Raw genomic sequence first — 24,250 nt, forward strand, 5'->3', positions numbered from 1 at the left:
GCATTCCGGAACTCCAAACATTCCGGAATTCCGAACATTCCGGAACCTTGGTGCATTCCGGAACTCCAAACATTCCGGAACTCTGAACATTCCGGAATTCCGAACATTCCGGAACCTTGGTGCATTCCGGAACTCTGAACATTCCGGAATTCCGAACATTCCGGAACCTTGGTGCATTCCGGAACTCCAAACATTCCGGAACTCTGAACATTCCGGAATTCCGAACATTCCGGAACCTTGGTGCATTCCGGAACTCCGAACATTCCGGAACTCTGAACATTCCGGAACCTTGGTGCATTCTGGAACTCTGAACATTCCGGAACCTTTGTGCATTCCGGAACCTTGGTGCATCCTGGAACTCTGAACATTCCGGAATTCCGAAAATTCCGGAACCTTGCTGCATTCCGGAACTCTGAATTCCGGAAGCTTGGTGCATTCCGGAACTCTGAATTCCGGAACCTTGGTGCATTCCGGAATTCTGAACATTCCGGAACCTTGGTGCATTCCGGAACTCTGAACATTCCGGAACTCTGAACATTCCGGAATTCCGAAAATTCCGGAACCTTGCTGCATTCCGGAACTCTGAATTCCGGAAGCTTGGTGCATTCCGGAACTCTGAATTCCGGAACCTTGGTGCATTTCGGAATTCTGAACATTCCGGAACCTTGGTGCATTCCGGAACTCTTAACATTCCGGAATTCCGAACATTCCGGAACCTTGCTGCATTCCGGAACTCTGAACATTCCGGAACCTTGGTATATTCCGGAATTCCGAACATTCCCGAACCTTGGTGCATTCCGGAACTCTGACCATTCCGGAACTCTGAACATTCCGGAACTCTGAACATTCCGGAATTCCGAAAATTCCGGAACCTTGCTGCATTCCGGAACTCTGAATTCCGGAAGCTTGGTGCATTCTGGAACTCTGAATTCCGGAACCTTGGTGCATTCCGGAATTCTGAACATTCCGGAACCTTGGTGCATTCCGGAACTCTTAACATTCCGGAATTCCGAACATTCCGGAACCTTGGTGCATTCCGGAACTCTGAACATTCCGGAACCTTTGTGCATTCCGGAACCTTGCTGCATTCCGGAACTCTGAACATTCCGGAATTCCGAACATTCCGGAACTCTGAACATTCCGGAATTCCGAACATTCCGGAACCTTGGTGCATTCCGGAACTCTGAACATTCCGGAAATCCGAACATTCCGGAAGCTTGCTGCATTCCGGAACTCTGAACATTCCGGAACCTTGGTATATTCCGGAATTCCGAACATTCCCGAACCTTGGTGCATTCCGGAACTCTGACCATTCCGGAACTCTGAACATTCCGGAATTCTGAACATTCCGGAACCTTGGTGCATTCCGGAACTCTGAACATTCCGGAATTCCGAACATTCCGGAACCTTGCTGCATTCCGGAACTCTGAATTCCGGAAGCTTGGTGCATTCCGGAACTCTGAATTCCGGAACCTTGGTGCATTCCGGAATTCTGAACATTCCGGAACCTTGGTGCATTCCGGAACTCTGAACATTCCGGAACTCTGAACATTCCGGAATTCCGAACATTCCGGAACCTTGGTGCATTCCGGAACTCTGAACATTCCGGAATTCCGAACATTCCGGAAACTTGGTACATTCCGGAATTCCGAACATTCCGGAACCTTGGTGCATTCCGGAACTCTGAACATTCCGGAACTCAGAACATTCCTGAATTCCGAACATTCCGGAACTCTGAACATTCCGGAATTCCGAACATTCCGGAACCTTTGTGCATTCCGGAATTCCGAACATTCCGGAACCTTGGTGCATTCCGGAACTCTGAACATTCCGGAATTCCGAACATTCCGGAACCTTGGTGCATTCCGGAACTCCGAACATTCCGGAACTCTGAACATTCCGGAATTCCGAACATTCCGGAACCTTGGTGCATTCCGGAACTCTGAACATTCCGGAACTCTGAACATTCCGGAATTCCGAACATTCCGGAACCTTGGTGCATTCCGGAACTCTGAACATTCCGGAATTCCGAACATTCCGGAACCTTGGTGCATTCCGGAACTCTGAACATTCCGGAATTCCGAACATTCCGGAACCTTGGTGCATTCCGGAACTCCAAACATTCCGGAACTCTGAACATTCCGGAATTCCGAACATTCCGGAACTCTGAACATTCCGGAATTCCGAACATTCCGGAACTCTGAACATTCCGGAACCTTGGTGCATTCTGGAACTCTGAACATTCCGGAACCTTTGTGCATTTCGGAACCTTGGTGCATTCCGGAACTCTGAACATTCCGGAATTCCGAACATTCCGGAACCTTGGTGCATTCCGGAACTCTGAACATTCCGGAACTCTGAACATTCCGGAATTCCGAACATTCCGGAACCTTGGTGCATTCCGGAACTCCAAACATTCCGGAACTCTGAACATTCCGGAATTCCGAACATTCCGGAACCTTGGTGCATTCCGGAACTCTGAACATTCCGGAATTCCGAACATTCCGGAACCTTGGTGCATTCCGGAACTCCAAACATTCCGGAACTCTGAACATTCCGGAATTCCGAACATTCCGGAACCTTGGTGCATTCCGGAACTCTGAACATTCCGGAACTCTGAACATTCCGGAATTCCGAACATTCCGGAACCTTGGTGCATTCCGGAACTCCAAACATTCCGGAACTCTGAACATTCCGGAATTCCGAACATTCCGGAACCTTGGTGCACTCCGGAACTCTGAACATTCCGGAATTCCGAACATTCCGGAACCTTGGTGCATTCCGGAACTCCAAACATTCCGGAACTCTGAACATTCCGGAATTCCGAACATTCCGGAACCTTGGTGCATTCCGGAACTCTGAACATTCCGGAATTCCGAACATTCCGGAACCTTGCTGCATTCCGGAACTCTGAACATTCCGTAATTCCGAACATTCCGGAACTCTGAACATTCCGGAATTCCGAACATTCCGGAACCTTGGTGCATTCCGGAACCTTGGTGCATTCCGGAACTCTGAACATTCCGGAATTCCGAACATTCCGGAACCTTGGTGCATTCCGGAACTCTGAACATTCCGGAAATCCGAACATTCCGGAAGCTTGCTGCATTCCGGAACTCTGAACATTCCGGAACCTTGGTATATTCCGGAATTCCGAACATTCCCGAACCTTGGTGCATTCCGGAACTCTGACCATTCCGGAACTCTGAACATTCCGGAATTCTGAACATTCCGGAACCTTGGTGCATTCCGGAACTCTGAACATTCCGGAATTCCGAACATTCCGGAACCTTGCTGCATTCCGGAACTCTGAATTCCGGAAGCTTGGTGCATTCCGGAACTCTGAATTCCGGAACCTTGGTGCATTCCGGAATTCTGAACATTCCGGAACCTTGGTGCATTCCGGAACTCTGAACATTCCGGAACTCTGAACATTCCGGAATTCCGAACATTCCGGAACCTTGGTGCATTCCGGAACTCTGAACATTCCGGAATTCCGAACATTCCGGAAACTTGGTACATTCCGGAATTCCGAACATTCCGGAACCTTGGTGCATTCCGGAACTCTGAACATTCCGGAACTCAGAACATTCCTGAATTCCGAACATTCCGGAACTCTGAACATTCCGGAATTCCGAACATTCCGGAACCTTTGTGCATTCCGGAATTCCGAACATTCCGGAACCTTGGTGCATTCCGGAACTCTGAACATTCCGGAATTCCGAACATTCCGGAACCTTGGTGCATTCCGGAACTCCGAACATTCCGGAACTCTGAACATTCCGGAATTCCGAACATTCCGGAACCTTGGTGCATTCCGGAACTCTGAACATTCCGGAACTCTGAACATTCCGGAATTCCAAACATTCCGGAACCTTGGTGCATTCCGGAACTCTGAACATTCCGGAATTCCGAACATTCCGGAACCTTGGTGCATTCCGGAACTCTGAACATTCCGGAATTCCGAACATTCCGGAACCTTGGTGCATTCCGGAACTCCAAACATTCCGGAACTCTGAACATTCCGGAATTCCGAACATTCCGGAACTCTGAACATTCCGGAATTCCGAACATTCCGGAACCTTTGTGCATTCCGGAATTCCGAACATTCCGGAACCTTGGTGCATTCCGGAACTCTGAACATTCCGGAATTCCGAACATTCCGGAACCTTTGTGCATTCCGGAATTCCGAACATTCCGGAACCTTGGTGCATTCCGGAACTCTGAACATTCCGGAACTCAGAACATTCCGGAATTCCGAACATTCCGGAACTCTGAACATTCCGGAATTCCGAACATTCCGGAACTCTGAACATTCCGGAACCTTGGTGCATTCTGGAACTCTGAACATTCCGGAACCTTTGTGCATTTCGGAACCTTGGTGCATTCCGGAACTCTGAACATTCCGGAATTCCGAACATTCCGGAACCTTGGTGCATTCCGGAACTCTGAACATTCCGGAACTCTGAACATTCCGGAATTCCGAACATTCCGGAACCTTGGTGCATTCCGGAACTCTGAACATTCCGGAATTCCGAACATTCCGGAACCTTGGTGCATTCCGGAACTCCAAACATTCCGGAACTCTGAACATTCCGGAATTCCGAACATTCCGGAACCTTGGTGCATTCCGGAACTCTGAACATTCCGGAATTCCGAACATTCCGGAACCTTGGTGCATTCCGGAACTCCAAACATTCCGGAACTCTGAACATTCCGGAATTCCGAACATTCCGGAACCTTGGTGCATTCCGGAACTCCGAACATTCCGGAACTCTGAACATTCCGGAACCTTGGTGCATTCTGGAACTCTGAACATTCCGGAACCTTTGTGCATTCCGGAACCTTGGTGCATCCTGGAACTCTGAACATTCCGGAATTCCGAAAATTCCGGAACCTTGCTGCATTCCGGAACTCTGAATTCCGGAAGCTTGGTGCATTCCGGAACTCTGAATTCCGGAACCTTGGTGCATTCCGGAATTCTGAACATTCCGGAACCTTGGTGCATTCCGGAACTCTGAACATTCCGGAACTCTGAACATTCCGGAATTCCGAAAATTCCGGAACCTTGCTGCATTCCGGAACTCTGAATTCCGGAAGCTTGGTGCATTCCGGAACTCTGAATTCCGGAACCTTGGTGCATTTCGGAATTCTGAACATTCCGGAACCTTGGTGCATTCCGGAACTCTTAACATTCCGGAATTCCGAACATTCCGGAACCTTGCTGCATTCCGGAACTCTGAACATTCCGGAACCTTGGTATATTCCGGAATTCCGAACATTCCCGAACCTTGGTGCATTCCGGAACTCTGACCATTCCGGAACTCTGAACATTCCGGAACTCTGAACATTCCGGAATTCCGAACATTCCGGAACCTTGGTGCATTCTGGAACTCTGAACATTCCGGAATTCCGAAAATTCCGGAACCTTGCTGCATTCCGGAACTCTGAATTCCGGAAGCTTGGTGCATTCTGGAACTCTGAATTCCGGAACCTTGGTGCATTCCGGAATTCTGAACATTCCGGAACCTTGGTGCATTCCGGAACTCTTAACATTCCGGAATTCCGAACATTCCGGAACCTTGGTGCATTCCGGAACTCTGAACATTCCGGAACCTTTGTGCATTCCGGAACCTTGCTGCATTCCGGAACTCTGAACATTCCGGAATTCCGAACATTCCGGAACTCTGAACATTCCGGAATTCCGAACATTCCGGAACCTTGGTGCATTCCGGAACTCTGAACATTCCGGAAATCCGAACATTCCGGAAGCTTGCTGCATTCCGGAACTCTGAACATTCCGGAACCTTGGTATATTCCGGAATTCCGAACATTCCCGAACCTTGGTGCATTCCGGAACTCTGACCATTCCGGAACTCTGAACATTCCGGAATTCTGAACATTCCGGAACCTTGGTGCATTCCGGAACTCTGAACATTCCGGAATTCCGAACATTCCGGAACCTTGCTGCATTCCGGAACTCTGAATTCCGGAAGCTTGGTGCATTCCGGAACTCTGAATTCCGGAACCTTGGTGCATTCCGGAATTCTGAACATTCCGGAACCTTGGTGCATTCCGGAACTCTGAACATTCCGGAACTCTGAACATTCCGGAATTCCGAACATTCCGGAACCTTGGTGCATTCCGGAACTCTGAACATTCCGGAATTCCGAACATTCCGGAAACTTGGTACATTCCGGAATTCCGAACATTCCGGAACCTTGGTGCATTCCGGAACTCTGAACATTCCGGAATTCCGAACATTCCGGAACCTTTGTGCATTCCGGAATTCCGAACATTCCGGAACCTTGGTGCATTCCGGAACTCTGAACATTCCGGAATTCCGAACATTCCGGAACCTTGGTGCATTCCGGAACTCCGAACATTCCGGAACTCTGAACATTCCGGAATTCCGAACATTCCGGAACCTTGGTGCATTCCGGAACTCTGAACATTCCGGAACTCTGAACATTCCGGAATTCCGAACATTCCGGAACCTTGGTGCATTCCGGAACTCTGAACATTCCGGAATTCCGAACATTCCGGAACCTTGGTGCATTCCGGAACTCTGAACATTCCGGAATTCCGAACATTCCGGAACCTTGGTGCATTCCGGAACTCCAAACATTCCGGAACTCTGAACATTCCGGAATTCCGAACATTCCGGAACTCTGAACATTCCGGAATTCCGAACATTCCGGAACCTTTGTGCATTCCGGAATTCCGAACATTCCGGAACCTTGGTGCATTCCGGAACTCTGAACATTCCGGAACTCAGAACATTCCGGAATTCCGAACATTCCGGAACTCTGAACATTCCGGAATTCCGAACATTCCGGAACTCTGAACATTCCGGAACCTTGGTGCATTCTGGAACTCTGAACATTCCGGAACCTTTGTGCATTTCGGAACCTTGGTGCATTCCGGAACTCTGAACATTCCGGAATTCCGAACATTCCGGAACCTTGGTGCATTCCGGAACTCCGAACATTCCGGAACTCTGAACATTCCGGAACCTTGGTGCATTCTGGAACTCTGAACATTCCGGAACCTTTGTGCATTCCGGAACCTTGGTGCATCCTGGAACTCTGAACATTCCGGAATTCCGAAAATTCCGGAACCTTGCTGCATTCCGGAACTCTGAATTCCGGAAGCTTGGTGCATTCCGGAACTCTGAATTCCGGAACCTTGGTGCATTCCGGAATTCTGAACATTCCGGAACCTTGGTGCATTCCGGAACTCTGAACATTCCGGAACTCTGAACATTCCGGAATTCCGAAAATTCCGGAACCTTGCTGCATTCCGGAACTCTGAATTCCGGAAGCTTGGTGCATTCCGGAACTCTGAATTCCGGAACCTTGGTGCATTTCGGAATTCTGAACATTCCGGAACCTTGGTGCATTCCGGAACTCTTAACATTCCGGAATTCCGAACATTCCGGAACCTTGCTGCATTCCGGAACTCTGAACATTCCGGAACCTTGGTATATTCCGGAATTCCGAACATTCCCGAACCTTGGTGCATTCCGGAACTCTGACCATTCCGGAACTCTGAACATTCCGGAACTCTGAACATTCCGGAATTCCGAACATTCCGGAACCTTGGTGCATTCTGGAACTCTGAACATTCCGGAATTCCGAAAATTCCGGAACCTTGCTGCATTCCGGAACTCTGAATTCCGGAAGCTTGGTGCATTCTGGAACTCTGAATTCCGGAACCTTGGTGCATTCCGGAATTCTGAACATTCCGGAACCTTGGTGCATTCCGGAACTCTGAACATTCCGGAACCTTTGTGCATTCCGGAACCTTGGTGCATTAAGGAACTCTGAACATTCCGGAATTCCGAACATTCCGGAACTCTGAACATTCCGGAATTCCGAACATTCCGGAACCTTGGTGCATTCCGGAACTCTGAACATTCCGGAACTCTGAACATTCCGGAATTCCGAACATTCCGGAACCTTGGTGCATTCCGGAACTCTGAACATTCCGGAATTCCGAACATTCCGGAACCTTGGTGCATTCCGGAACTCTGAACATTCCGGAATTCCGAACATTCCGGAACCTTGGTGCATTCCGGAACTCCAAACATTCCGGAACTCTGAACATTCCGGAATTCCGAACATTCCGGAACCTTGGTGCATTCCGGAACTCTGAACATTCCGGAACTCAGAACATTCCGGAATTCCGAACATTCCGGAACTCTGAACATTCCGGAATTCCGAACATTCCGGAACCTTTGTGCATTCCGGAATTCCGAACATTCCGGAACCTTGGTGCATTCCGGAACTCTGAACATTCCGGAATTCCGAACATTCCGGAACCTTTGTGCATTCCGGAATTCCGAACATTCCGGAACCTTGGTGCATTCCGGAACTCTGAACATTCCGGAACTCAGAACATTCCGGAATTCCGAACATTCCGGAACTCTGAACATTCCGGAATTCCGAACATTCCGGAACTCTGAACATTCCGGAACCTTGGTGCATTCTGGAACTCTGAACATTCCGGAACCTTTGTGCATTTCGGAACCTTGGTGCATTCCGGAACTCTGAACATTCCGGAATTCCGAACATTCCGGAACCTTGGTGCATTCCGGAACTCTGAACATTCCGGAACTCTGAACATTCCGGAATTCCGAACATTCCGGAACCTTGGTGCATTCCGGAACTCTGAACATTCCGGAATTCCGAACATTCCGGAACCTTGGTGCATTCCGGAACTCCAAACATTCCGGAACTCTGAACATTCCGGAATTCCGAACATTCCGGAACCTTGGTGCATTCCGGAACTCTGAACATTCCGGAATTCCGAACATTCCGGAACCTTGGTGCATTCCGGAACTCCAAACATTCCGGAACTCTGAACATTCCGGAATTCCGAACATTCCGGAACCTTGGTGCATTCCGGAACTCCGAACATTCCGGAACTCTGAACATTCCGGAACCTTGGTGCATTCTGGAACTCTGAACATTCCGGAACCTTTGTGCATTCCGGGACCTTGGTGCATTCCGGAACTCTGAACATTCCGGAATTCCGAACATTCCGGAACTCTGAACATTCCGGAATTCCGAACATTCCGGAACCTTGGTACATTCCGTAATTCCGAACATTCCGGAATTCCGAACATTGCGGAACCTTTGTGCATTCCGGAACCTTGGTGCATTCCGGAACTCTGAACATTCCGGAACTCTGAACATTCCGGAATTCCGAACATTCCGGAACCTTGCTGCATTCCGGAACTCTGAACATTCCGGAATTCCGAACATTCCGGAACTCTGAACATTCCGGAATTCCGAACATTCCGGAACCTTGGTGCATTCCGGAACTCTGAACATTCCGGAAATCCGAACATTCCGGAAGCTTGCTGCATTCCGGAACTCTGAACATTCCGGAACCTTGGTATATTCCGGAATTCCGAACATTCCCGAACCTTGGTGCATTCCGGAACTCTGACCATTCCGGAACTCTGAACATTCCGGAATTCTGAACATTCCGGAACCTTGGTGCATTCCGGAACTCTGAACATTCCGGAATTCCGAACATTCCGGAACCTTGCTGCATTCCGGAACTCTGAATTCCGGAAGCTTGGTGCATTCCGGAACTCTGAATTCCGGAACCTTGGTGCATTCCGGAATTCTGAACATTCCGGAACCTTGGTGCATTCCGGAACTCTGAACATTCCGGAACTCTGAACATTCCGGAATTCCGAACATTCCGGAACCTTGGTGCATTCCGGAACTCTGAACATTCCGGAATTCCGAACATTCCGGAAACTTGGTACATTCCGGAATTCCGAACATTCCGGAACCTTGGTGCATTCCGGAACTCTGAACATTCCGGAACTCAGAACATTCCTGAATTCCGAACATTCCGGAACTCCGAACATTCCGGAACCTTTGTGCATTCCGGAATTCCGAACATTCCGGAACCTTGGTGCATTCCGGAACTCTGAACATTCCGGAATTCCGAACATTCCGGAACCTTGGTGCATTCCGGAACTCCGAACATTCCGGAACTCTGAACATTCCGGAATTCCGAACATTCCGGAACCTTGGTGCATTCCGGAACTCTGAACATTCCGGAACTCTGAACATTCCGGAATTCCGAACATTCCGGAACCTTGGTGCATTCCGGAACTCTGAACATTCCGGAATTCCGAACATTCCGGAACCTTGGTGCATTCCGGAACTCTGAACATTCCGGAATTCCGAACATTCCGGAACCTTGGTGCATTCCGGAACTCCAAACATTCCGGAACTCTGAACATTCCGGAATTCCGAACATTCCGGAACTCTGAACATTCCGGAATTCCGAACATTCCGGAACCTTTGTGCATTCCGGAATTCCGAACATTCCGGAACCTTGGTGCATTCCGGAACTCTGAACATTCCGGAATTCCGAACATTCCGGAACCTTTGTGCATTCCGGAATTCCGAACATTCCGGAACCTTGGTGCATTCCGGAACTCTGAACATTCCGGAACTCAGAACATTCCGGAATTCCGAACATTCCGGAACTCTGAACATTCCGGAATTCCGAACATTCCGGAACTCTGAACATTCCGGAACCTTGGTGCATTCTGGAACTCTGAACATTCCGGAACCTTTGTGCATTTCGGAACCTTGGTGCATTCCGGAACTCTGAACATTCCGGAATTCCGAACATTCCGGAACCTTGGTGCATTCCGGAACTCTGAACATTCCGGAACTCTGAACATTCCGGAATTCCGAACATTCCGGAACCTTGGTGCATTCCGGAACTCTGAACATTCCGGAATTCCGAACATTCCGGAACCTTGGTGCATTCCGGAACTCCAAACATTCCGGAACTCTGAACATTCCGGAATTCCGAACATTCCGGAACCTTGGTGCATCCTGGAACTCTGAACATTCCGGAATTCCGAAAATTCCGGAACTCTGAACATTCCGGAATTCCGAACATTCCGGAACCTTGGTGCATTCCGGAACTCTGAACATTCCGGAATTCCGAACATTCCGGAACCTTGGTACATTCCGGAATTCCGAACATTCCGGAACTCTGAACATTCCGGAATTCCGAACATTCCGGAACCTTGGTGCATTCCGGAACTCTGAACATTCCGGAACCTTGGTACATTCCGGAATTCCGAACATTCCGGAACTCTGAACATTCCGGAATTCCGAACATTCCGGAACCTTGGTGCATCCTGGAACTCTGAACATTCCGGAATTCCGAAAATTCCGGAACCTTGCTGCATTCCGGAACTCTGAATTCCGGAAGCTTGGTGCATTCCGGAACTCTGAATTCCGGAACCTTGGTGCATTCCGGAATTCTGAACATTCCGGAACCTTGGTGCATTCCGGAACTCTGAACATTCCGGAATTCCGAACATTCCGGAACTCTGAACATTCCGGAATTCCGAACATTCCGGAACCTTGGTACATTCCGGAATTCCGAACATTCCGGAATTCCGAACATTGCGGAACCTTTGTGCATTCCGGAACCTTGGTGCATTCCGGAACTCTGAACATTCCGGAATTCCGAACATTCCGGAACCTTGCTGCATTCCGGAACTCTGAACATTCCGGAATTCCGAACATTCCGGAACTCTGAACATTCCGGAATTCCGAACATTCCGGAACCTTGGTGCATTCCGGAACTCTGAACATTCCGGAATTCCGAACATTCCGGAACCTTGGTGCATTCCGGAACTCTGAACATTCCGGAACCTTTGTGCATTCCGGAACCTTGGTGCATTCCGGAACTCTGAACATTCCGGAATTCCGAACATTCCGGAACCTTGGTACATTCCGGAATTCCGAACATTCCGGAACTCTGAACATTCCGGAATTCCGAACATTCCGGAACCTTGGTGCATTCCGGAACTCTGAACATTCCGGAACCTTGGTATATTCCGGAATTCCGAACATTCCCGAACCTTGGTGCATTCCGGAACTCTGACCATTCCGGAACTCTGAACATTCCGGAATTCCGAACATCCCGGAACCTTGCTGCATTCCGGAACTCTGAATTCCGGAAGCTTGCTGCATTCCGGAACTCTGAACATTCCGGAACCTTGGTGCATTCCGGAATTCTGAACATTCCGGAACCTTGGTGCATTCCGGAACTCTGAACATTCCGGAACTCTGAACATTCCGGAATTCCGAACATTCCGGAACCTTGGTGCATTCCGGAACTCTGAACATTCCGGAATTCCGAACATTCCGGAACCTTGGTACATTCCGGAATTCCGAACATTCCGGAACTCTGAACATTCCGGAATTCCGAACATTCCGGAACCTTGGTACATTCCGGAATTCCGAACATTCCGGAATTCCGAACATTGCGGAACCTTTGTGCATTCCGGAACCTTGGTGCATTCCGGAACTCTGAACATTCCGGAACTCTGAACATTCCGGAATTCCGAACATTCCGGAACCTTGCTGCATTCCGGAACTCTGAACATTCCGTAATTCCGAACATTCCGGAACTCTGAACATTCCGGAATTCCGAACATTCCGGAACCTTGGTGCATTCCGGAACCTTGGTGCATTCCGGAACTCTGAACATTCCGGAATTCCGAACATTCCGGAACCTTGGTGCATTCCGGAACTCTGAACATTCCGGAAATCCGAACATTCCGGAAGCTTGCTGCATTCCGGAACTCTGAACATTCCGGAACCTTGGTATATTCCGGAATTCCGAACATTCCCGAACCTTGGTGCATTCCGGAACTCTGACCATTCCGGAACTCTGAACATTCCGGAATTCTGAACATTCCGGAACCTTGGTGCATTCCGGAACTCTGAACATTCCGGAATTCCGAACATTCCGGAACCTTGCTGCATTCCGGAACTCTGAATTCCGGAAGCTTGGTGCATTCCGGAACTCTGAATTCCGGAACCTTGGTGCATTCCGGAATTCTGAACATTCCGGAACCTTGGTGCATTCCGGAACTCTGAACATTCCGGAACTCTGAACATTCCGGAATTCCGAACATTCCGGAACCTTGGTGCATTCCGGAACTCTGAACATTCCGGAATTCCGAACATTCCGGAAACTTGGTACATTCCGGAATTCCGAACATTCCGGAACCTTGGTGCATTCCGGAACTCTGAACATTCCGGAACTCAGAACATTCCTGAATTCCGAACATTCCGGAACTCTGAACATTCCGGAATTCCGAACATTCCGGAACCTTTGTGCATTCCGGAATTCCGAACATTCCGGAACCTTGGTGCATTCCGGAACTCTGAACATTCCGGAATTCCGAACATTCCGGAACCTTGGTGCATTCCGGAACTCCGAACATTCCGGAACTCTGAACATTCCGGAATTCCGAACATTCCGGAACCTTGGTGCATTCCGGAACTCTGAACATTCCGGAACTCTGAACATTCCGGAATTCCGAACATTCCGGAACCTTGGTGCATTCCGGAACTCTGAACATTCCGGAATTCCGAACATTCCGGAACCTTGGTGCATTCCGGAACTCTGAACATTCCGGAATTCCGAACATTCCGGAACCTTGGTGCATTCCGGAACTCCAAACATTCCGGAACTCTGAACATTCCGGAATTCCGAACATTCCGGAACTCTGAACATTCCGGAATTCCGAACATTCCGGAACTCTGAACATTCCGGAACCTTGGTGCATTCTGGAACTCTGAACATTCCGGAACCTTTGTGCATTTCGGAACCTTGGTGCATTCCGGAACTCTGAACATTCCGGAATTCCGAACATTCCGGAACCTTGGTGCATTCCGGAACTCTGAACATTCCGGAACTCTGAACATTCCGGAATTCCGAACATTCCGGAACCTTGGTGCATTCCGGAACTCCAAACATTCCGGAACTCTGAACATTCCGGAATTCCGAACATTCCGGAACCTTGGTGCATTCCGGAACTCTGAACATTCCGGAATTCCGAACATTCCGGAACCTTGGTGCATTCCGGAACTCCAAACATTCCGGAACTCTGAACATTCCGGAATTCCGAACATTCCGGAACCTTGGTGCATTCCGGAACTCTGAACATTCCGGAACTCTGAACATTCCGGAATTCCGAACATTCCGGAACCTTGGTGCATTCCGGAACTCCAAACATTCCGGAACTCTGAACATTCCGGAATTCCGAACATTCCGGAACCTTGGTGCATTCCGGAACTCTGAACATTCCGGAATTCCGAACATTCCGGAACCTTGGTGCATTCCGGAACTCCAAACATTCCGGAACTCTGAACATTCCGGAATTCCGAACATTCCGGAACCTTGGTGCATTCCGGAACTCTGAACATTCCGGAATTCCGAACATTCCGGAACCTTGCTGCATTCCGGAACTCTGAACATTCCGTAATTCCGAACATTCCGGAACTCTGAACATTCCGGAATTCCGAACATTCCGGAACCTTGGTGCATTCCGGAACCTTGGTGCATTCCGGAACTCTGAACATTCCGGAATTCCGAACATTCCGGAACCTTGGTGCATTCCGGAACTCTGAACATTCCGGAAATCCGAACATTCCGGAAGCTTGCTGCATTCCGGAACTCTGAACATTCCGGAACCTTGGTATATTCCGGAATTCCGAACATTCCCGAACCTTGGTGCATTCCGGAACTCTGACCATTCCGGAACTCTGAACATTCCGGAATTCTGAACATTCCGGAACCTTGGTGCATTCCGGAACTCTGAACATTCCGGAATTCCGAACATTCCGGAACCTTGCTGCATTCCGGAACTCTGAATTCCGGAAGCTTGGTGCATTCCGGAACTCTGAATTCCGGAACCTTGGTGCATTCCGGAATTCTGAACATTCCGGAACCTTGGTGCATTCCGGAACTCTGAACATTCCGGAACTCTGAACATTCCGGAATTCCGAACATTCCGGAACCTTGGTGCATTCCGGAACTCTGAACATTCCGGAATTCCGAACATTCCGGAAACTTGGTACATTCCGGAATTCCGAACATTCCGGAACCTTGGTGCATTCCGGAACTCTGAACATTCCGGAACTCAGAACATTCCTGAATTCCGAACATTCCGGAACTCTGAACATTCCGGAATTCCGAACATTCCGGAACCTTTGTGCATTCCGGAATTCCGAACATTCCGGAACCTTGGTGCATTCCGGAACTCTGAACATTCCGGAATTCCGAACATTCCGGAACCTTGGTGCATTCCGGAACTCCGAACATTCCGGAACTCTGAACATTCCGGAATTCCGAACATTCCGGAACCTTGGTGCATTCCGGAACTCTGAACATTCCGGAACTCTGAACATTCCGGAATTCCAAACATTCCGGAACCTTGGTGCATTCCGGAACTCTGAACATTCCGGAATTCCGAACATTCCGGAACCTTGGTGCATTCCGGAACTCTGAACATTCCGGAATTCCGAACATTCCGGAACCTTGGTGCATTCCGGAACTCCAAACATTCCGGAACTCTGAACATTCCGGAATTCCGAACATTCCGGAACTCTGAACATTCCGGAATTCCGAACATTCCGGAACCTTTGTGCATTCCGGAATTCCGAACATTCCGGAACCTTGGTGCATTCCGGAACTCTGAACATTCCGGAATTCCGAACATTCCGGAACCTTTGTGCATTCCGGAATTCCGAACATTCCGGAACCTTGGTGCATTCCGGAACTCTGAACATTCCGGAACTCAGAACATTCCGGAATTCCGAACATTCCGGAACTCTGAACATTCCGGAATTCCGAACATTCCGGAACTCTGAACATTCCGGAACCTTGGTGCATTCTGGAACTCTGAACATTCCGGAACCTTTGTGCATTTCGGAACCTTGGTGCATTCCGGAACTCTGAACATTCCGGAATTCCGAACATTCCGGAACCTTGGTGCATTCCGGAACTCTGAACATTCCGGAACTCTGAACATTCCGGAATTCCGAACATTCCGGAACCTTGGTGCATTCCGGAACTCTGAACATTCCGGAATTCCGAACATTCCGGAACCTTGGTGCATTCCGGAACTCCAAACATTCCGGAACTCTGAACATTCCGGAATTCCGAACATTCCGGAACCTTGGTGCATTCCGGAACTCTGAACATTCCGGAATTCCGAACATTCCGGAACCTTGGTGCATTCCGGAACTCCAAACATTCCGGAACTCTGAACATTCCGGAATTCCGAACATTCCGGAACCTTGGTGCATTCCGGAACTCCGAACATTCCGGAACTCTGAACATTCCGGAACCTTGGTGCATTCTGGAACTCTGAACATTCCGGAACCTTTGTGCATTCCGGAACCTTGGTGCATCCTGGAACTCTGAACATTCCGGAATTCCGAAAATTCCGGAACCTTGCTGCATTCCGGAACTCTGAATTCCGGAAGCTTGGTGCATTCCGGAACTCTGAATTCCGGAACCTTGGTGCATTCCGGAATTCTGAACATTCCGGAACCTTGGTGCATTCCGGAACTCTGAACATTCCGGAACTCTGAACATTCCGGAATTCCGAAAATTCCGGAACCTTGCTGCATTCCGGAACTCTGAATTCCGGAAGCTTGGTGCATTCCGGAACTCTGAATTCCGGAACCTTGGTGCATTTCGGAATTCTGAACATTCCGGAACCTTGGTGCATTCCGGAACTCTTAACATTCCGGAATTCCGAACATTCCGGAACCTTGCTGCATTCCGGAACTCTGAACATTCCGGAACCTTGGTATATTCCGGAATTCCGAACATTCCCGAACCTTGGTGCATTCCGGAACTCTGACCATTCCGGAACTCTGAACATTCCGGAACTCTGAACATTCCGGAATTCCGAACATTCCGGAACCTTGGTGCATTCTGGAACTCTGAACATTCCGGAATTCCGAAAATTCCGGAACCTTGCTGCATTCCGGAACTCTGAATTCCGGAAGCTTGGTGCATTCTGGAACTCTGAATTCCGGAACCTTGGTGCATTCCGGAATTCTGAACATTCCGGAACCTTGGTGCATTCCGGAACTCTTAACATTCCGGAATTCCGAACATTCCGGAACCTTGGTGCATTCCGGAACTCTGAACATTCCGGAACCTTTGTGCATTCCGGAACCTTGCTGCATTCCGGAACTCTGAACATTCCGGAATTCCGAACATTCCGGAACTCTGAACATTCCGGAATTCCGAACATTCCGGAACCTTGGTGCATTCCGGAACTCTGAACATTCCGGAAATCCGAACATTCCGGAAGCTTGCTGCATTCCGGAACTCTGAACATTCCGGAACCTTGGTATATTCCGGAATTCCGAACATTCCCGAACCTTGGTGCATTCCGGAACTCTGAATTCCGGAAGCTTGGTGCATTCCGGAACTCTGAATTCCGGAACCTTGGTGCATTCCGGAACTCTGAACATTCCGGAACTCTGAACATTCCGGAATTCCGAACATTCCGGAACCTTGGTGCATTCCGGAACTCTGAACATTCCGGAATTCCGAACATTCCGGAACCTTGGTACATTCCGGAATTCCGCACATTCCGGAACCTTGGTGCATTCCGGAACTCTGAACATTCCGGAACCTTTGTGCATTCCGGAACCTTGGTGCATTCCGGAACTCTGAACATTCCGGAATTCCGAACATTCCGGAACCTTGGTACATTCCGGAATTCCGAACATTCCGGAACTCTGAACATTCCGGAATTCCGAACATTCCGGAACCTTGGTGCATTCCGGAACTCTGAACATTCCGGAATTCCGAACATTCCGGAAGCTTGCTGCATTCCGGAACTCTGAACATTCCGGAACCTTGGTATATTCCGGAATTCCGAACATTCCCGAACCTTGGTGCATTCCGGAACTCTGACCATTCCGGAACTCTGAACATTCCGGAATTCCGAACATTCCGGAACCTTGCTGCATTCCGGAACTCTGAACATTCCGGAATTCCGAACATTCCGGAACCTTGGTACATTCCGGAATTCCGAACATTCCTGAACTCTGAACATTCCGGAATTCCGAACATTCCGGAACCTTGGTGCATCCTGGAACTCTGAACATTCCGGAATTCCGAAAATTCCGGAACCTTGCTGCATTCCGGAACTCTGAATTCCGGAAGCTTGGTGCATTCCGGAACTCTGAATTCCAGAACCTTGGTGCATTCCGGAATTCTGAACATTCCGGAACCTTGGTGCATTCCGGAACTCTGAACATTCCGGAACTCTGAACATTCCGGAATTCCGAACATTCCGGAACCTTGGTGCATTCCGGAACTCTGAACATTCCGGAATTCCGAACATTCCGGAACCTTGGTACATTCCGGAATTCCGAACATTCCGGAACTCTGAACATTCCGGAATTCCGAACATTCCGGAACCTTGGTGCATCCTGGAACTCTGAACATTCCGGAATTCCGAAAATTCCGGAACCTTGGTGCATTCCGGAACTCTGAACATTCCGGAACCTTGGTACATTCCGGAATTCCGAACATTCCGGAACTCTGAACATTCCGGAATTCCGAACATTCCGGAACCTTGGTACATTCCGGAATTCCGCACATTCCGGAACCTTGGTGCATTCCGGAACTCTGAACATTCCGGAACCTTTGTGCATTCCGGAACCTTGGTGCATTCCGGAACTCTGAACATTCCGGAATTCCGAACATTCCGGAACCTTGGTACATTCCGGAATTCCGAACATTCCGGAACTCTGAACATTCCGGAATTCCGAACATTCCGGAACCTTGGTGCATTCCGGAACTCTGAACATTCCGGAATTCCGAACATTCCGGAAGCTTGCTGCATTCCGGAACTCTGAACATTCCGGAACCTTGGTATATTCCGGAATTCCGAACATTCCCGAACCTTGGTGCATTCCGGAACTCTGACCATTCCGGAACTCTGAACATTCCGGAATTCCGAACATTCCGGAACCTTGCTGCATTCCGGAACTCTGAACATTCCGGAATTCCGAACATTCCGGAACCTTGGTACATTCCGGAATTCCGAACATTCCTGAACTCTGAACATTCCGGAATTCCGAACATTCCGGAACCTTGGTGCATCCTGGAACTCTGAACATTCCGGAATTCCGAAAATTCCGGAACCTTGCTGCATTCCGGAACTCTGAATTCCGGAAGCTTGGTGCATTCCGGAACTCTGAATTCCAGAACCTTGGTGCATTCCGGAATTCTGAACATTCCGGAACCTTGGTACATTCCGGAATTCCGAACATTCCGGAACTCTGAACATTCCGGAATTCCGAACATTCCGGAACCTTGGTGCATTCCGGAACTCTGAACATTCCGGAATTCCGAACATTCCGGAACCTTGGTACATTCCGGAATTCCGAACATTCCGGAACTCTGAACATTCCGGAATTCCGAACATTCCGGAACCTTGGTGCATCCTGGAACTCTGAACATTCCGGAATTCCGAAAATTCCGGAACTCTGAACATTCCGGAATTCCGAACATTCCGGAACCTTGGTGCATTCCGGAACTCTGAACATTCCGGAATTCCGAACATTCCGGAACCTTGGTACATTCCGGAATTCCGAACATTCCGGAACTCTGAACATTCCGGAATTCCGAACATTCCGGAACCTTGGTGCATTCCGGAACTCTGAACATTCCGGAACCTTGGTACATTCCGGAATTCCGAACATTCCGGAACTCTGAACATTCCGGAATTCCGAACATTCCGGAACCTTGGTGCATCCTGGAACTCTGAACATTCCGGAATTCCGAAAATTCCGGAACCTTGCTGCATTCCGGAACTCTGAATTCCGGAAGCTTGGTGCATTCCGGAACTCTGAATTCCGGAACCTTGGTGCATTCCGGAATTCTGAACATTCCGGAACCTTGGTGCATTCCGCAACTCTTAACATTCCGGAATTCCGAACATTCCGGAACCTTGGTGCATTCCGGAACTCTGAACATTCCGGAATTCCGAACATTCCGGAACTCTGAACATTCCGGAATTCCGAACATTCCGGAACCTTGGTACATTCCGGAATTCCGAACATTCCGGAATTCCGAACATTGCGGAACCTTTGTGCATTCCGGAACCTTGGTGCATTCCGGAACTCTGAACATTCCGGAATTCCGAACATTCCGGAACCTTGCTGCATTCCGGAACTCTGAACATTCCGGAATTCCGAACATTCCGGAACTCTGAACATTCCGGAATTCCGAACATTCCGGAACCTTGGTGCATTCCGGAACTCTGAACATTCCGGAATTCCGAACATTCCGGAACCTTGGTGCATTCCGGAACTCTGAACATTCCGGAACCTTTGTGCATTCCGGAACCTTGGTGCATTCCGGAACTCTGAACATTCCGGAATTCCGAACATTCCGGAACCTTGGTACATTCCGGAATTCCGAACATTCCGGAACTCTGAACATTCCGGAATTCCGAACATTCCGGAACCTTGGTGCATTCCGGAACTCTGAACATTCCGGAACCTTGGTATATTCCGGAATTCCGAACATTCCCGAACCTTGGTGCATTCCGGAACTCTGACCATTCCGGAACTCTGAACATTCCGGAATTCCGAACATCCCGGAACCTTGCTGCATTCCGGAACTCTGAATTCCGGAAGCTTGCTGCATTCCGGAACTCTGAACATTCCGGAACCTTGGTGCATTCCGGAATTCTGAACATTCCGGAACCTTGGTGCATTCCGGAACTCTGAACATTCCGGAACTCTGAACATTCCGGAATTCCGAACATTCCGGAACCTTGGTGCATTCCGGAACTCTGAACATTCCGGAATTCCGAACATTCCGGAACCTTGGTACATTCCGGAATTCCGAACATTCCGGAACTCTGAACATTCCGGAATTCCGAACATTCCGGAACCTTGGTACATTCCGGAATTCCGAACATTCCGGAATTCCGAACATTGCGGAACCTTTGTGCATTCCGGAACCTTGGTGCATTCCGGAACTCTGAACATTCCGGAACTCTGAACATTCCGGAATTCCGAACATTCCGGAACCTTGCTGCATTCCGGAACTCTGAACATTCCGTAATTCCGAACATTCCGGAACTCTGAACATTCCGGAATTCCGAACATTCCGGAACCTTGGTGCATTCCGGAACCTTGGTGCATTCCGGAACTCTGAACATTCCGGAATTCCGAACATTCCGGAACCTTGGTGCATTCCGGAACTCTGAACATTCCGGAAATCCGAACATTCCGGAAGCTTGCTGCATTCCGGAACTCTGAACATTCCGGAACCTTGGTATATTCCGGAATTCCGAACATTCCCGAACCTTGGTGCATTCCGGAACTCTGACCATTCCGGAACTCTGAACATTCCGGAATTCTGAACATTCCGGAACCTTGGTGCATTCCGGAACTCTGAACATTCCGGAATTCCGAACATTCCGGAACCTTGCTGCATTCCGGAACTCTGAATTCCGGAAGCTTGGTGCATTCCGGAACTCTGAATTCCGGAACCTTGGTGCATTCCGGAATTCTGAACATTCCGGAACCTTGGTGCATTCCGGAACTCTGAACATTCCGGAACTCTGAACATTCCGGAATTCCGAACATTCCGGAACCTTGGTGCATTCCGGAACTCTGAACATTCCGGAATTCCGAACATTCCGGAAACTTGGTACATTCCGGAATTCCGAACATTCCGGAACCTTGGTGCATTCCGGAACTCTGAACATTCCGGAACTCAGAACATTCCTGAATTCCGAACATTCCGGAACTCTGAACATTCCGGAATTCCGAACATTCCGGAACCTTTGTGCATTCCGGAATTCCGAACATTCCGGAACCTTGGTGCATTCCGGAACTCTGAACATTCCGGAATTCCGAACATTCCGGAACCTTGGTGCATTCCGGAACTCCGAACATTCCGGAACTCTGAACATTCCGGAATTCCGAACATTCCGGAACCTTGGTGCATTCCGGAACTCTGAACATTCCGGAATTCCGAACATTCCGGAACCTTGGTGCATTCCGGAACTCTGAACATTCCGGAATTCCGAACATTCCGGAACCTTGGTGCATTCCGGAACTCTGAACATTCCGGAATTCCGAACATTCCGGAACCTTGGTGCATTCCGGAACTCTGAACATTCCGGAACTCAGAACATTCCGGAATTCCGAACATTCCGGAACCTTGGTACATTCCGGAATTCCGAACATTCCGGAATTCCGAACATTGCGGAACCTTTGTGCATTCCGGAACCTTGGTGCATTCCGGAACTCTGAACATTCCGGAATTCCGAACATTCCGGAACTCTGAACATTCCGGAATTCCAAAAATTCCGGAACCTTGGTGCATTCCGGAATTCTGAACATTCCGGAACCTTGGTGCATTCCGCAACTCTTAACATTCCGGAATTCCGAACATTCCGGAACCTTGGTACATTCCGGAATTCCGAACATTCCGGAATTCCGAACATTGCGGAACCTTTGTGCATTCCGGAACCTTGCTGCATTCCGGAACTCTGAACATTCCGGAATTCCGAACATTCCGGAACTCTGAACATTCCGGAATTCCGAACATTCCGGAACCTTGGTGCATTCCGGAACTCTGAACATTCCGGAATTCCGAACATTCCGGAACCTTGGTGCATTCCGGAACTCTGAACATTCCGGAACCTTTGTGCATTCCGGAACCTTGGTGCATTCCGGAACTCTGAACATTCCGGAATTCCGAACATTCCGGAACCTTGGTACATTCCGGAATTCCGAACATTCCGGAACTCTGAACATTCCGGAATTCCGAACATTCCGGAACCTTGGTGCATTCCGGAACTCTGAACATTCCGGAATTCCGAACATTCCGGAAGCTTGCTGCATTCCGGAACTCTGAACATTCCGGAACCTTGGTATATTCCGGAATTCCGAACATTCCCGAACCTTGGTGCATTCCGGAACTCTGACCATTCCGGAACTCTGAACATTCCGGAATTCCGAACATTCCGGAACCTTGCTGCATTCCGGAACTCTGAACATTCCGGAATTCCGAACATTCCGGAACCTTGGTACATTCCGGAATTCCGAACATTCCTGAACTCTGAACATTCCGGAATTCCGAACATTCCGGAACCTTGGTGCATCCTGGAACTCTGAACATTCCGGAATTCCGAAAATTCCGGAACCTTGCTGCATTCCGGAACTCTGAATTCCGGAAGCTTGGTGCATTCCGGAACTCTGAATTCCAGAACCTTGGTGCATTCCGGAATTCTGAACATTCCGGAACCTTGGTGCATTCCGGAACTCTGAACATTCCGGAACTCTGAACATTCCGGAATTCCGAACATTCCGGAACCTTGGTGCATTCCGGAACTCTGAACATTCCGGAATTCCGAACATTCCGGAACCTTGGTACATTCCGGAATTCCGCACATTCCGGAACCTTGGTGCATTCCGGAACTCTGAACATTCCGGAACCTTTGTGCATTCCGGAACCTTGGTGCATTCCGGAACTCTGAACATTCCGGAATTCCGAACATTCCGGAACCTTGGTACATTCCGGAATTCCGAACATTCCGGAACTCTGAACATTCCGGAATTCCGAACATTCCGGAACCTTGGTGCATTCCGGAACTCTGAACATTCCGGAATTCCGAACATTCCGGAAGCTTGCTGCATTCCGGAACTCTGAACATTCCGGAACCTTGGTATATTCCGGAATTCCGAACATTCCCGAACCTTGGTGCATTCCGGAACTCTGACCATTCCGGAACTCTGAACATTCCGGAATTCCGAACATTCCGGAACCTTGCTGCATTCCGGAACTCTGAACATTCCGGAATTCCGAACATTCCGGAACCTTGGTACATTCCGGAATTCCGAACATTCCTGAACTCTGAACATTCCGGAATTCCGAACATTCCGGAACCTTGGTGCATCCTGGAACTCTGAACATTCCGGAATTCCGAAAATTCCGGAACCTTGCTGCATTCCGGAACTCTGAATTCCGGAAGCTTGGTGCATTCCGGAACTCTGAATTCCAGAACCTTGGTGCATTCCGGAATTCTGAACATTCCGGAACCTTGGTGCATTCCGGAACTCTGAACATTCCGGAACTCTGAACATTCCGGAATTCCGAACATTCCGGAACCTTGGTGCATTCCGGAACTCTGAACATTCCGGAATTCCGAACATTCCGGAACCTTGGTACATTCCGGAATTCCGAACATTCCGGAACTCTGAACATTCCGGAATTCCGAACATTCCGGAACCTTGGTGCATCCTGGAACTCTGAACATTCCGGAATTCCGAAAATTCCGGAACCTTGGTGCATTCCGGAACTCTGAACATTCCGGAACCTTGGTACATTCCGG

The sequence above is a fragment of the Aulonocara stuartgranti genome (assembly GCF_965226115.1).
Source record: "Aulonocara stuartgranti genome assembly, chromosome: 8".
Classification (NCBI taxonomy): Eukaryota; Metazoa; Chordata; class Actinopteri; order Cichliformes; family Cichlidae; genus Aulonocara; species Aulonocara stuartgranti.